This window comes from Macaca thibetana, chromosome 18 (genome assembly GCF_024542745.1).
Source record: "Macaca thibetana thibetana isolate TM-01 chromosome 18, ASM2454274v1, whole genome shotgun sequence".
Lineage (NCBI taxonomy): Eukaryota > Metazoa > Chordata > Mammalia > Primates > Cercopithecidae > Macaca > Macaca thibetana.
This window is the reverse complement of record NC_065595.1, coordinates 31,538,825-31,553,714: the sequence shown is the minus strand read 5'-3', so window position 1 is coordinate 31,553,714 and position 14,890 is coordinate 31,538,825. Positions and strand designations below refer to the sequence as shown.

At 41.6% G+C, this 14,890-nt stretch overlaps 1 protein-coding gene across 8 annotated transcripts in view; it reads right to left on the bottom strand.

Moving 5' to 3' along the window:
- Positions 1–14,890, bottom strand: part of DYM (dymeclin) — a 400,993-nt gene that overhangs the window by 42,584 nt on the left and 343,519 nt on the right. The gene's annotated exons all lie outside the window — the stretch shown is intronic.

The following is a 14,890-nucleotide window of genomic DNA, read 5'->3' as shown; positions in this document are numbered from 1 at the left end:
TCTCTGATGGCCAGTGATGATGAGCATTTTTTCATGTGTCTGTTGGCTATATGAATGTCTTCTTTTGAGAAATGTCTGTTCATATCCTTTGCCCACTTTTTGATGGGGTTGTTTTTTTCTTGTAAATTTGTTTGAGTTCTTTGTAGGTTCTGGATATTAGCCCTTTGTCAGATGAGTAGATTGCAAAAATTTTCTCCCATTCTGTAGGTTGCCTGTTCACTCTGATGGTAGTTTCTTTTGCTGGGCAGAAGCTCTTTAGTTTAATGAGATCCCATTTGTCAATTTTTGCTTTTGCTGCCGTTGCTTTTGGTGTTTTAGACATGAAGTCTTTGCCCATGCCTATGTCCTGAATGGTACTACCTAGGTTTTCCTCTAGGGTTTTTATGGTATTAGGTCTAACATTTAAGTCTCTAATCCATCTTGAATTAATTTTCATATAAGGACTAAGGAAAGGATCCAGTTTCAGCTTTCTACTTATGGCTAGCCAATTTTCCCAGCACCGTTTATTAAATAGGGAATCCTTTCCCCATTTCTTGTTTCTCTCAGGTTTGTCAAAGATCAGATGGCTGTAGATGTGTGGTATTATTTCTGAGGACTCTGTTCTGTTCCATTGGTCTATATCTCTGTTTTGGTACCAGTACCATGCTGTTTTGGTTACTGTAGCCTTGTAGTATAGTTTGAAGTCAGGTAGTGTGATGCCTCCAGCTTTGTTCTTTTGATTTAGGATTGTCTTGGCAATGCGGGCTCTTTTTTGGTTCCATATGAACTTTAAAGCAGTTTTTTCCAATTCTGTGAAGAAACTCATTGGTAGCTTGATGGGGATGGCATTGAATCTATAAATTACCTTGGGCAGTATGGCCATTTTCACAATATTGATTCTTCCTATCCAAGAGCATGGTATGTTCTTCCATTTGTTTGTGTCCTCCTTTATTTCACTGAGCAGTGGTTTGTAGTTCTCCTTGAAGAGGTCCTTCACATCCCTTGTAAGTTGGATTCCTAGGTATTTTATTCTCTTTGAAGCAATTGTGAATGGAAGTTCATTCATGATTTGGCTCTCTGTTTGTCTGTTACTGGTGTATAAGAACGCTTGTGATTTTTGCACATTAATTTTGTATCCTGAGACTTTGCTGAAGTTGCTTATCAGCTTAAGGAGATTTTGGGCTGAGACGATGGGGTTTTCTAAACATACAATCATGTCATCTGCAAACAGGGACAATTTGACTTCTTCTTTTCCTAACTGAATACCCTTGATTTCTTTCTCTTGCCTGATTGCCCTAGCCAGAACTTCCAACACTATGTTGAATAGGAGTGGTGAGAGAGGGCATCCCTGTCTTGTGCCAGTTTTCAAAGGGAATTTTTCCAGTTTTTGCCCATTCAGTATGATATTAGCTGTGGGTTTGTCATAAATAGCTCTTATTATTTTCAGGTACGTTCCATCAATACCGAATTTATTGAGTGTTTTTAGCATGAAGGGCTGTTGAATTTTGTCAAAAGCCTTTTCTGCATCTATTGAGATAATCATGTGGTTCTTGTCTTTGGTTCTGTTTATATGCTGAATTATGTTTATTGATTTGCGAATGTTGAACTAACCTTGCATCCCAGGGATGAAGCCCACTTGATCATGGTGGATAAGCTTTTTGATGTGCTGCTGAATCCAGTTTGCCAGTATTTTATTGAGGATTTCTGCATTGATGTTCATCAGGGATATTGGTCTAAAATTCTCTTTTTTTGTTGTGTCTCTGCCAGGCTTTGGTATCAGGATGATGTTGGCCTCATAAAATGAGTTAGGGAGGATTCCCTCTTTTTCTATTGATTGGAATAGTTTCAGAAGGAATGGTACCAGCTCCTCCTTGTACCTCTGGTAGAATTCAGCTGTGAATCCATCTGGTCCTGGACTTTTTTTGGTTGGTAGGCTATTAATTATTGCCTCAATTTCAGAGCCTGCTATTGGTCTATTCAGGGATTCAACTTCTTCCTGGTTTAGTGTTGGAAGAGTGTAAGCGTCCAGGAAATTATCCATTTCTTCTAGATTTTCTAGTTTATTTGCGTAGAGGTGTTTATAGTATTCTCTGATGGTAGTTTGTATTTCTGTGGGGTCGGTGGTGATATCCCCTTTATCATTTTTTATTGCATCTATTTGATTCTTCTCTCTTTTCTTCTTTACTAGTCTTGCTAGTGGTCTGTCAATTTTGTTGATCTTTTCAAAAAACCAACTCCTGGATTCATTGATTTTTTAGAGGGTTTTTTGTGTCTCTATCTCCTTCAGTTCTGCTCTGATCTTAGTTATTTCTTGCCTTCTGCTAGCTTTTGAATGTGTTTGCTCTTGCTTCTCTAGTACTTTTAATTGTGATGTTAGAGTGGGAATTTTAGATCTTTCCTGCTTTCTCTTGTGGGCATTTAGTGCTATAAATTTCCCTCTACACACTGCTTTAAATGTGTCCCAGAGATTCTGGTATGTTGTATCTTTGTTCTCATTGGTTTCAAAGAACATCTTTATTTCTGCCTTCATTTCGTTATGTACCCAGTAGTCATTCAGGAGGAGGCTGTTCAGTTTCCAGGTAGTTGAGCGGTTTTGCTTGAGTCTCTTAGTCCTGAGTTCTAGTTTGATTGCACTGTGGTCTGAGAGTTTGTTATAATTTCTGTTCTTGTACATTTGCTGAGGAGTGCTTTACTTCCAATTACATGGTCAATTTTGGAATAAGTGCGATGTGGTGTTGAGAAGAATGTATATTCTGTTGATTTGGGGTGGAGAGTTCTATAGATGTCTATTAGGTCTGCTTGCTGCAGAGATGAGTTCAATTCCTGGATATCCTTGTTAACTTTCTGTCTCCTTGATCTGTCTAATGTTGACAGTGGAGTGTTGAAGTCTCCCATTATTATTGTATGGGAGTCTAAGTCTCTTTGTAAGTCTCTAAGGACTTGCTTTATGAATCTGGGTGCTCCTGTATTGGGTGCATATATATTTAGGATAGTTAGCTCTTCCTGTTGAATTGATCCCTTTACCATTATGTAATGGCCTTCTTTGTCTCTTTTGATCTTTGATGGTTTAAAGTCTGTTTTATCAGAGACTAGGATTGCAACCCCTGCTTTTTTTTGTTCTCCATTTGCTTGGTAAATCTTCCTCCATCCCTTTATTTTGAGCCTATGTATGTCTCTGCATGTGAGATGGGTCTTGACTATTTATCCAGTTTGCCAATCTGTGTCTTTTAATTGGAGCATTTAGTCCATTTACATTTAAGGTTAATACTGTTATGTGTGAACTTGATCCTGCCATTATGATATTAACTGGTTATTTTGCTCGTTAGTTGATGCAGTTTCTTCCTAGCCTCGATGGTCTTTACATTTTGGCATGTTTTTGCAATGGCTGATACCGGTTGTTCCTTTCCATGTTTAGTGCTTCCTTCAGGGTCTCTTGTAAGGCAGGCCTAGTGGTGACAAAATCTCTAAGCATTTGCTTATCTGTAAAGGATTTTATTTCTCCTTCACTTATGAAACTTAGTTTGGCTGGATATGAAATTCTGGGTTTAAAATTTTTTAAAGAATGTTGAATATTGGCCCCCACTCTCTTCTGGCTTGTAGAGTTTCTGCCAAGAGATCTGCTGTTAGTCTGATGGGCTTCCCTTTGTGGGTAACCCGACCTTTCTCTCTGGCTGCCCTTAAGATTTTTTCCTTCATTTCAACTTTGGTGAATCTGGCAATTATGTGTCTTGGAGTTGCTCTTCTCGAGGAGTGTCTTTGTGGCGTTCTCTGTATTTCCTGGATTTGAATGTTGGCCTGCCCTACTAGGTTGGGGAAGTTCTCCTGGATGATATCCTGAAGAGTGTTTTCCAACTTGGTTCCATTTTCCCCCTCACTTTCAGGCACCCCAATCCGACGTAGATTTGGTCTTTTTACATAATCCCATACTTCTTGCAGGCTTTGTTCATTTCTTTTTCTTCTTTTTTCTTTTGGTTTCTCTTCTGGCTTCATTCCATTCATTTGATCCTCAATCGCTGATACTCTTTCTTCCAGTTGATCCAGTCGGTTACTGAAGCTTGTGCATTTGTCACGTATTTCTCGTGTCATGGTTTTCATCTCTTTCATTTCGTTTATGACCTTCTCTGCATTAATTACTCTAGCTATCAATTCTTCCACTTTTTTTTCAAGATTTTTAGTTTCTTTGAGCTGGGTACGTAATTCCTCCTTTAGCTCTGAGAAGTTTGATGGACTGAAGCCTTCTTCTCTCATCTCGTCAAAGTCATTCTCCGTCCAGCTTTGATCCGTTGCTGGCGATGAGCTGCGCTCCTTTGCCGGGGGAGATGCACTCTTATTTTTTGAATTTCCAGCTTTTCTGCCCTGCTTTTTCCCCATCTTTGTGGTTTTATCTGCCTCTGGTCTTTGATGATGGTGACGTACTGATGGGGTTTTGGTGTAGGTGTCCTTCCTGTTTGATAGTTTTCTTTCTAACAGTCAGGACCCTCAGCTGTAGGTCTGTTGGAGATTGCTTGAGGTCCACTCCAGACCCTGTTTGCCTGGGTATCAGCAGCAGAGGCTGCAGAAGATAGAATATTGCTGAACAGCGAGTGTACTTGTCTGATTCTTGCTTTGGATGCTTCCTCTCAGGGGTGTACTCCACCCTGTGAGGTGTGGGGTGTCAGACTGCCCCTAGTGGGGGATGTCTCCCAGTTAGGCTACTCAGGGGTCAGGGACCCACTTGAACAGGCAGTCTGTCCCTTCTCAGATCTCAACCTCCGTGTTGGGAGATCCACTGCTCTCTTCAAAGCTGTCAGAGTCGTTTGCGTCTGCAGAGGTTTCTGCTGCTTTTGTTGTTGTTTAGCTGTGCCCTGTCCCCAGAGGTGGAGTCTACAGAGACAGGCAGGTTTCCTTGAGCTGCTGTGAGCTCCACCCAGTTCGAGCTTCCCAGCGGCTTTGTTTACCTACTTAAGCCTCAGCAATGGCGGGCGCCCCTCCCCCAGCCTCGCTGCTGCCTTGAGGTTAGATCGCAGACTGCTGTGCTAGCAATGAGGGAGGCTCCGTGGGCATAGGACCCTCCCGGCCAGGTGTGGGATATAATCTCCTGGTGTGCCCGTTTGCTTAAAGCGCAGTATTGGGGTGGGAGTTACCCGATTTTCCAGGTTTTGTGTGTCTCAGTTCCCCTGGCTAGGAAAAGGGATTCCCTTCCCCCTTGCGCTTCCCAGGTGAGGCGATGCCTCGCCCTGCTTCAGCTCTCGCTGGTCGGGCTGCAGCAACTGACCAGCACCAATTGTCCGGCACTCCCTAGTGAGATGAACCCAGTACCTCAGTTGAAAATGCAGAAATCACCGGTCTTCTGTGTCGCTCGCACTGGGAGTTGGAGACTGGAGCTCTTCCTATTCAGCCATCTTGCTCCGCCCTCCGTTTTTTTTTTCTTTTTAAATAGTGGATACCCTTCAAGTGGGGCAAGTAGAACATGCTGGGAGTGATTTTCACAATCCAGTAATTGACATTTTATTAGTCAGAGATTAGGAAGTTCCCTGAAATACTGGTCCAATATTTGGACAAATCTAACAGAAGAGTCACAGTTGAGGCAGACGAATAAGGACAACTGGTTTTATTTATTTATTTATTTATTTATTTATTTATTTATTTATTGATGGAGTCTCACTCTGTCACTCAGGCTGTAGTGGCATGATCTCAGCTCATTGCAACCTCTACCATCCGAGTTCAAATGATTCTCCTGCCTCAGCATCCCAAGTAGCTGGAATTATCAGCCCCTGCCACCACACGTGGCTAATTTTTGTATTTTTAGTAGAGACGGGGTTTCACCATCTTGGCCAGGCTGGTCTTAAACTTCTGACCTTGTGATCCACCTGCCTTGGCCTCCCAAAGTGCTGGGAGCACTTTGGGCCTCCCAAAGCGTGAGCCACCGCTCCCGGCAACTGGTTATATTTTTTAAAGCACCACAGTTAGATTATCTTTCTAGGAAATTTTAGTTTGTGAATCACACATTTCTGAACCAAAAAAATTCTATCAAAACTAATAGCAGGGATTTCAAGGTAAAATCACACAGCTTAATGTTTCCTTTTCTACTGAAGAGTGCCAGCCTTTTCCAGAGTTGCCCTTGCACTGTGAACTTGGGTCCCGCAGTCATTGGAAACCATGTGTCCTAGTCCATTTTATGCTGCTTACAACAGAATACCTGAAACTGGGTAATTATTTTAAGAAAGGAATTTCTTCCAGGTATGGAGGCTTAGAAGTCCCAGGTTGGGCTGCATCTGGTGAGGGTGTTCTTGCTGGTGGAGACCCTCTGCAGAGTCCCAAGGCAGTGCAGGGCATCACATGGGGAGGGGGCTAAATGTGCTAGCTCAGGCCTCTCTTTCTCTTCCTATAAAGCCACAAGTCCCCCTCCCATGATACCCATTAATCCATTAGCCATTACTCCATGAATGGATTAATCTATTTACAAGAGCAGAGCCCTCATGATCCAATCACACTTTAAAGGCCTCACCTCTCAATACTGCCGCACTGGGGAATTAATTTTCAACATAAGTTTGGAAGGGACATTCAATGATCTGGAGAACTAGGTGCCATAGACTGAATGTGTTCCCCTAAAGTTAATATGTGGAATCCTAATCTCCAGTGTGATAGTATTTGGAGGTGAGGCATTGGGGAAATACTTAGGGCATGAAGGTGGAGCCTCATGAAGGGTATTAGTGCCCTCATAAGAGAGACCCCAGGGCTGGGCACGGTGGCTCTGTAATCCCAGCACTTTGGGAGGCTAAAGTGGGCAGATCACCTGAGGTCAGGAGTTCGAGACCGGCCTGGCCAACATGGGAAAACCCTGTCACTACTAAAAATACAAAAATTAGCCAGGCATGGTGGTGCATAGCTGTAATCCCAGCTACTTGGGAGACTGAGGCAGGAGAATCGCTTGAACCCAGGAGGTGGAGGTTGCGGTGAGCTGAGATCGTGCCACCGCACTCCAGCCTGGGTAACAGAGTGAGACTCGTGTCAAAAAATAAATAAAAATAAAAATAAAAATAAATAAATAAAAGAGACTCCAGAAAGCTCCCTTACCCCTTCTGCCATGTGGAAGATACAGCAGGAAGATGGCTATCTATAAACCAGGAAGCAGGCCTTTACCAGACACTAAATCTGCTGACATGTTGATCTTAGACTTCCCAGTCTCCAGAACTTTGAGAAACAAATTTCTGTTATTTACAAGCTACCCAGTTTATGGTATTTTGTTATAGCAGCCTGAACAAACTAAAATACTAGGCAAGATTTATTTTGCTGCCAAAAAATTAGATATTTATCACTTTTCAATTAAGTGTTTTAGTTGATGACTATATTCAAGATGCAATGATAATAAAGACTAAATTTTGTTACCCTAGGATTACAAAATAAAAACTATGCTTAATTGGCTGATCAATTTCAAGGAAAAAAACTGCTTATAAACTGCTTACAAATCTACCATATGTTTAATTAAACAAAAATAATGTAAGACATTATAATGAATATCATGGGCTAGCCTGTTTATCAAGAATGATTAGCCAGAAAGAAAATATGACATTAAGCCATTGCATGTCTTTTTTTTTGAGATGGAGTTTCGCTCTTGTTGCCCGGGCTGGAGTGCAACGGCGCAGTCTCGGCTCACTGCAGCCTTTGCCTCCCAGGTTCAAGCAATTCCTCTTGCCTCAGCCTCCCGAGTAGTTGGGATTACAAGCATGCACCACCACACCTGGCTAATTTTGTATTTTTAGCAGAGACAGGGTTTCTCCATGTTGAGGCTGGTCTTGAACTCCTGACCTCAGGTGATCTGCCCACCTCGGCCTCCCAAAGTGCTGGGATTACAGGCATGAGCCACCGCGCCTGGCCAACCCATTGCATGTTTACTGCAATTTCAATACCATGTACAAGAAAGTACAAGAAAGGCCTAACAGTCTTTCAGTACTTCATAAAGCAGCAATGGACACAACCGTCGAACATTTCAAAGGTTACTCTATAGCATTGATACAGATATTTTCAAACCCAAGGACTTGATTTGGTGTATTATGTATGCTTTCAGTTACACAAATTGGTCTAATAAGCAAATGGGTTAAGTGAAAGCAAAAATTTAGGATTTGAAAGAAGGAATAGCTGAAATTTATGGCTCAAAGATAAGAGGGACTAAAATAATCTTCTCTGTCACCCAGGGTGGAGTACAGTGGTAGGATCAGGGCTGACTGCAGCCTCAACTTCCAAGGCCCAAGTGATACTCCTGCCTTAGCCCCCTGAATAGCTGGGACTACAGGTGTGCACCACCATGCCTGGCTAATTCTTTTGGGGGTAGTTTTAGTAGAGATGAGGTCTCGTTATGTTTCCCCGACTGGTCTCAAACTCCTGAGCTCAAGTTATCCTCCTGCCTCACTCAGCCTCTCAAACTGCTGGGATTAAAGGCATGAGTCACTGCACCTGGCTCCAATGAACTCCTTGGCCTCAGTTTCCTCACTTGCAGAATATAAATTATCCTTACACTTCATAGAATTGCTAGGGAGACTAAATGAGATCACTTACATAAAAATACTTACCAGAGCACCTGGTATAGAACAAGTGCTCAATTAATGTTAACAGAATAGTAAACAACAAAGAAAAAGGAAGTTGAGTCAAAAGAGGGATACTTACGTCAGACTGAAAAGCATATGCAACATTTAAAAGGCCACAGACTTTATTAATGGAATTTTACTACTCTGTCTCGTTTTAAAGTAATTCTCATCTTATATTTGGGTTACATGTAAAAGATTTTCTACTTTAAAGGAATCTGCTTTAAGGATCACAAAGTGAAAGTTCTCTGTCGTTTGTAGGGAAGTTGGAAAAAACAGCTTCAACCTTATCACGGCCAACTGTTAATTCTAGCCATCATCTCCTTAGCTTTTGTGAGGGCAGGGAATTGAAGAAAACTGGTCCATACAGTAGTGGTTCCCAAATCGGGCAGGTTATCAGCACTGCTCAAAGAACCGTTTAACCAGACAGATTCCTGAGTTCATCACCAGTCTACTAGGTTGGAATCTCAGGTGGGATCCGGAACCTGCATATGAAAAGAGTGCTCCAGGGGACTGTTCATTAATTAAGAGAATTCTCTTGAAGTCCTCATTTTAATGGAGGGAGAATCACTGTGACCAGATTCCTTCTGAGATAACCCCAATCAGAAGAGATTCTAGTATCAACATTTATGAGTGTTCTATTGTGCCTTCCTACAGCCCTTGTCCTGCAAAATGACTCTGGAGGGATTCAACTGAGGAACTGGCCTTGGCTAAGATTTCCCATTTGCTTTCTTCTCAATGTGTAGAACTGGTGACTTGGAAAACTGTAGCAACATCCTGCAAATGTGTGTGTGTGCATGTGTGCATGTGAGATCGTGGAGTTCATAACAGAAAATTTCTCACATGGGGATTAAATGGTCCTAAGAATCAGGTATTACATTATTCTAGCAGTTTCCGGAGCCATTTATGAGCCTGAGTTTACTATTCCATGGGAGGCAGAAATAACTTATAAGACTTGATCTTTGTCTTTACTGGACAAGAAACTCAAGGAGAGTCAGAACGGGAGGGAGAGCCACTGTGATTGTTGAATTCTGCAGAGATCATTTTGGGCCTGGTGAAATGGCAGAAATGTCATCTCCCCTTTGAGGATAGAAGCCCAGCACAGAACTATCCCCTTTATGCTGAATGCTTCCTAGCTCCCATCCCACAGCAAAAAGGTAATAGTATTTCAGGAAAGAGAGAAAATGATTTTTTAAAAGTCTAAAGTGATAAAAACAAAAACAGGAGAAAAAAGTCAAATGACATCATTTGTACAATTAAAGTAGCTATATGCTAGCAGCAGATTTAGTCTGAAGAAGAGGCTTTGCTGCTGGGCTGGCGGACGGTGTCAGGGACTCGGTCTCCTCGACTTTCTATCAGGCCCTGAACACACACATGCTCTACATGGATCAGGGAAAGTAGAGAGAATGAACCAGAAAAAGCAAACAGTGGCTCTTTATTGGACTCTCGTAGAGCCTGACAGGCCCTCCATGCTCTTTACCCTCTGAGAAAGGTTCAGAAATAGGAAAAAATGAGATCACTTGAAAATTTTATCCTCATAACATAAATCAGAATATTTTACTCTGCTTGAACTATGAAATCACTGCAGGTGACAGTCAAGAAGACAACCCCTGAGAAACTATTAAAAATTTAGTAAGGCCAGTTTACATAGGAATTAGCTTATTGATGAGAACTACTGAAGTAGAGGTCTTCACAGAAGGGTTTTGTAGCTATAAGAATGCATAAGTGTGGAATAATGTAGACTTTTAAAAAGCGACTGTTCCAACAAAGTGACCGAGACCTCCAGTCTTAACTGAGCTTCTTTATAATATTCTGGAATAAAAGCTGACCTTTTAAGAGTCTATGGAGAGCCTTTCTTCAAAGGACATTTTCTTGAAGCAGCATTTTATGGTCAACGGGCCCACTGTTTGTTGATATCCTTCTCTTTCTCATTTCCTCCCTCCCTCCCATCCAGCAAATATTAAAGTGCCCAGTATGTGCCAGGTACATTTCAGATACCCTAGTGAACAAAATATGAAGACCTCTGCCTCCTGGAGCTTACATTATCTAGGAGGATAATAATAAATAATTATACAGTATGCTAGATGACAAATGCTGCGGAAAAAGAAAACATACAGTAGGACTGGGGGACTGGGAGTGCAGAAATGTAAACTGGGAGGTCGGGCAGGCCTGATGGAGAGAGAGATTTGCTCACGAGAGTAAAGACTTGAAGGGGATGCAGGAATGAGGCCAGTGGACATCTAGAGTAGGGAGAGTGATCCAGGCAAGGCTCTAAGAGTGGAGAGGGCTGGTGTGTTTGGAGCAATTATCTAGTGCTGTGCTTCTCAAACTGGAGCAGGCATCAGTTCACACAGGGGCTGATGTTAAAGCGTTGACTGCCCCAGCCCCACAGATTCTAATTCCATAGGTCTGGGGTAGGGCCCGAGAACCTCCATTTCTAGCAAGTTCCTAGGGGATGCTGATGCTGCTGATATGAGGATCACACTTTGAAAAACAGTGATTTGATACTTTATTTATTTATTTATTTAGAGATGGAGTCTCGCTCTGTCCCCTAGGCTGGAGAGAAGTGGCACAATCTCGGTTTCACCACATTGGTCAGGCTGGTCTCGAACTCCTGACCTCGTGATCTGCCTGCCTCTGGCTCCCAAAGTGGTGGGATTACAGGCGTGAGCCACCACGCCCAGCCTTGATATATTATTTTTAAAACTCTCTTGAGTTACTAAATAATAGTGGATAATTAAATCAATTTAATGGGTCTGATCAGCAATTTTAAAAAAAGACACAGAATAGGCAATGTTGGAGCCCATCACATTTAATGAGGGTAAGCACTGTTTATGAAACTTTCATTTCAGTTGTATATAAATGTGTGAATTGCATCATGATGTAAAATGTATTTTTTGCTGTGGGTGGCAGTCTAAAGAGTTTGAAAGCCACTGGTCTAATTACTTTATTGCACCATTAAATAATACAAGCCACATTAATACAGCAGAGATAATTAGGGGAGTCCTATTGTTCCAGTTAGACACTAAGCTGAACTTGCCTTGGGCCTTCTCTTGTATTCACACACAGATTTCCCCACCTGGATTTCTCTTTCATCCCAGCTTTATGGAAACCTTACCATCCTTTTAAGACAGAGAAGGTCAAGTTCAGGTTTCTCTTAAATGTTCCCTGACTAGTTCTTCCCAGCAGTGTCTCCATTCCTTCTATTCTTTCTTCCAGAACTTAACTTCTACACCATTCATTTGACACGCAGCGTAAAGTGCCCTGCTCTATTCAGCTTTGCAATGCAAGGGGGTGCCTTTCTCTCCTGAAAGGTAATACATTTTTCTGAGGGCAGAGGTGGTGTCTTACACACTTCTGTTTCCCCAATGTCCTAGCAATGCTATGGTCAAAGTGGGAGTAAAATAACGAGCTGCAGTAGGAAGAAACAAACCACATTTGTAAGTGATGCTTTGCTTGTATATTAGGGGTGATATCAGTGATGATGATGATGATGCAAATTAATGTAAAGGGAGAGATGAGTGCACACATCTTGAGAAGCAAATCTGGGGACAGAAGGAGAATGGTGGTAGAAGGAGACGGGCCAAATACAGGAAAATCAACTGGTAGGGAAAGCTTAGAGGTAAGAGACCCTTTGTCTTCCACCCGGGAGCTGGGGCTGAGGGGGCCTTGGGACAGCATGCCATGGAGAAAAGCTTCACTCTTCACTGGGAGTCCCTCCTTTAATGTTCTGCACTAATGCTGTGCAGTGAATAAGGAGAGTTGAAGGACCAAAGGAGAAATCAGGATTTTGGCTGAGAAGGAGAGAAATAGGAATCCAGAGGTGGAGTGGAGAAGTTAATTTACCCCACGAATATGTACTGAATGAGATGGGTGTGCTGGGGGATGGTTTTTGCTATAATGGAGGGACATACGTGGTGCCATAGGAATGTGGAGAAAACCACCAAGTGTGCGTGGGTGAATCGGAGTGGGCTTCATAGAAAGCGGGGAGCATGATCGGCTCACCTGACAGACAAGCCATGAAACTGTGAGAACCCAGAAGCTGCACACACAAAGGCCTGGCATGCAAGGACTCTGTCCACCTGGCAATCGGCTAGTGGCTGACAGTGTTGGGGCACAGAATCCGTAGGAGGAAAAAGAACAAAACTTAAGTCAGGAGGTAGGCCATGAAGTGCCTTGCGTGCTGGATCAGAGCAGGGTATAAGGGCAGCAAAAGGGCTAAGGACGCCTGGGGAGGAAGAAGGATGAGAAGTGGGGACCCCGATTAGGAGTTTATAGCAATAGACTGTGGAGGAAATGTGGAGAAGCCACATGGGAGGATGGCAATGTAGAGGGAAAGGAATGACTTGAGAAATGAGAATTTCTAGGGTTTGGGATCTAACAGTACTTTTGTGTTAGAGGGAGGATGCTGGCTCTTCATATTTCCACAGGTAGAGATGCACAAGGAGTGTGGATGTGTAGGCAGGCAGAAGAGAGTGACTGTGGACACACGGGGGTTGTTCCTGTGGGACCCCAAGGGGGCCCTCCCAGTATGGCACTCAGGAATCTGCTCTGGGGATAGAGAACTGACAGAGAAATGCAAGATGCTTAGGGTGAGACAGGGAAGAGACCCCTGAATAGGAGCAAGGGGAAAGGTTTTAAGCAAGTCAATATTAAGAAGCTGTGAAAAACCTCTTGAAATTTCAGTTAGTATAATTTTTTATATTTTTCTTTATGCAACTAAAAACCACAAAAGTGTTATAAAAAGTGGATATAAAATAAAGGCTTTAAAATCATTTAGTGTGAAACTGGTAATTACTTTTAATTCCTATGACTTATCAAGTGTCTTGAGTATATGAAAAGTTTGGTTAATGTCAATAACATATTATTCCATACTTTCTTATTTACATTAAAAGGTAAGTTATCTTCTGGTTAATTCCTCTTGAAAAGCACTACCTAGTTGTCAAACATTAAATACGGTAAAATTCTTAATCCTCAAATGACATAGATAATTCACTAAACTGAAGAAAAGAGGGGATTTGAGAGTCCAACATAATGAAACCCGAGGTGGTAGTGGTGTGAGAACACGCACAGATCTGGATGGATTCCGACCCATCACCATGACATTCAAATTGCTCCACAGTAAGCGAAATGCGAGCCAGGAACATGCCCTGTTGTGGATACAGACAGCGAGAGCTTTGAGCTGCGGCTTCTAAGTCGGCTCCCAGAGGACATACTAACTTTATTTATTTCCTTCCAAACCCTAAAGGAGAAATAAGCGACTCAGAATTTCAGAGCCTGTTCTTTAGGTCTCTGTTTAAGAAGGAGGGTCCGGAAAAAATAATTACCTGGCATTGCCTTTCCCAGACTTCACAGAATACCAGTAAGAAGAGAATGTTTAGAATGATATTAATACTATTTACTCTGAACAGCCAAGTTGTTTAACTATATAGACAGATTTATCCAAAGAGTATGTATTCCCACATAGGATATTACACAAATATTTTAGAAGGCTATGTCAAATAATATTTGATTGAAAAATATTTTATTTGGTTGGAAGTCAATTACTCTTCCATGGGCTTCCAGATCTTACTGTTTACTTGCCCAAAATTGGAAGAATACTACTTCTACATATTTGGCTTCCATTCTACAAAGAAAGGGAAACTTCTAAAACTTTAGGCTCATTGTCTTCAGCTGACATTAGCTGGTGAATTTCTCACGAGTAAGGGGCAGTGTGATCCTCTTAACAACCCAGAAGGTAGTAGTAAATAATTTTGAGTTTCTAAGTGTTTAATTTATATATTTTAAGAAACAACAAATCAATCAGTATATATTATTCCACATTTTCACAGAGAGCTTATTAAGACAGCATTTCCAATTTGAAACCAACTCTTTTACATCAATATCATGTATAAAACTATTATTACATACCCGACAATTATTTTATCAGTATATATTAGTAAACTACTCCAAAGACTGTAATGTGCTGTCATGTAGCATAACGTAAACATTATTCAACACAGCTTGAATTTTCAATCAACTTTAGATACTGTGGTATTCTGTGAATTAAACTCTAGAGGTTTTAAGTGATTCATTTTATCATAAACACTCAATCCAAAAAGATGATTAAAATAATTGAGATAAGGCTTGATTGTAAGGATAAACAGCCTTTTTTTTCTAGTAACATCTGTGGTAATAATATGCTATCATTTAAACCAACAAGGATGACTCACCATCTGTGGGTAAATGCAATTTTAGTAAATGTAATCTTTTCTAGTACTGGTGATAGTTCTTTTTTTTTTTTTTTAAACTGAATCATCCTTCCTCTATCCTTTTGCAACCATGAAGTGAGATGGCAAGCTGAGGTCAGG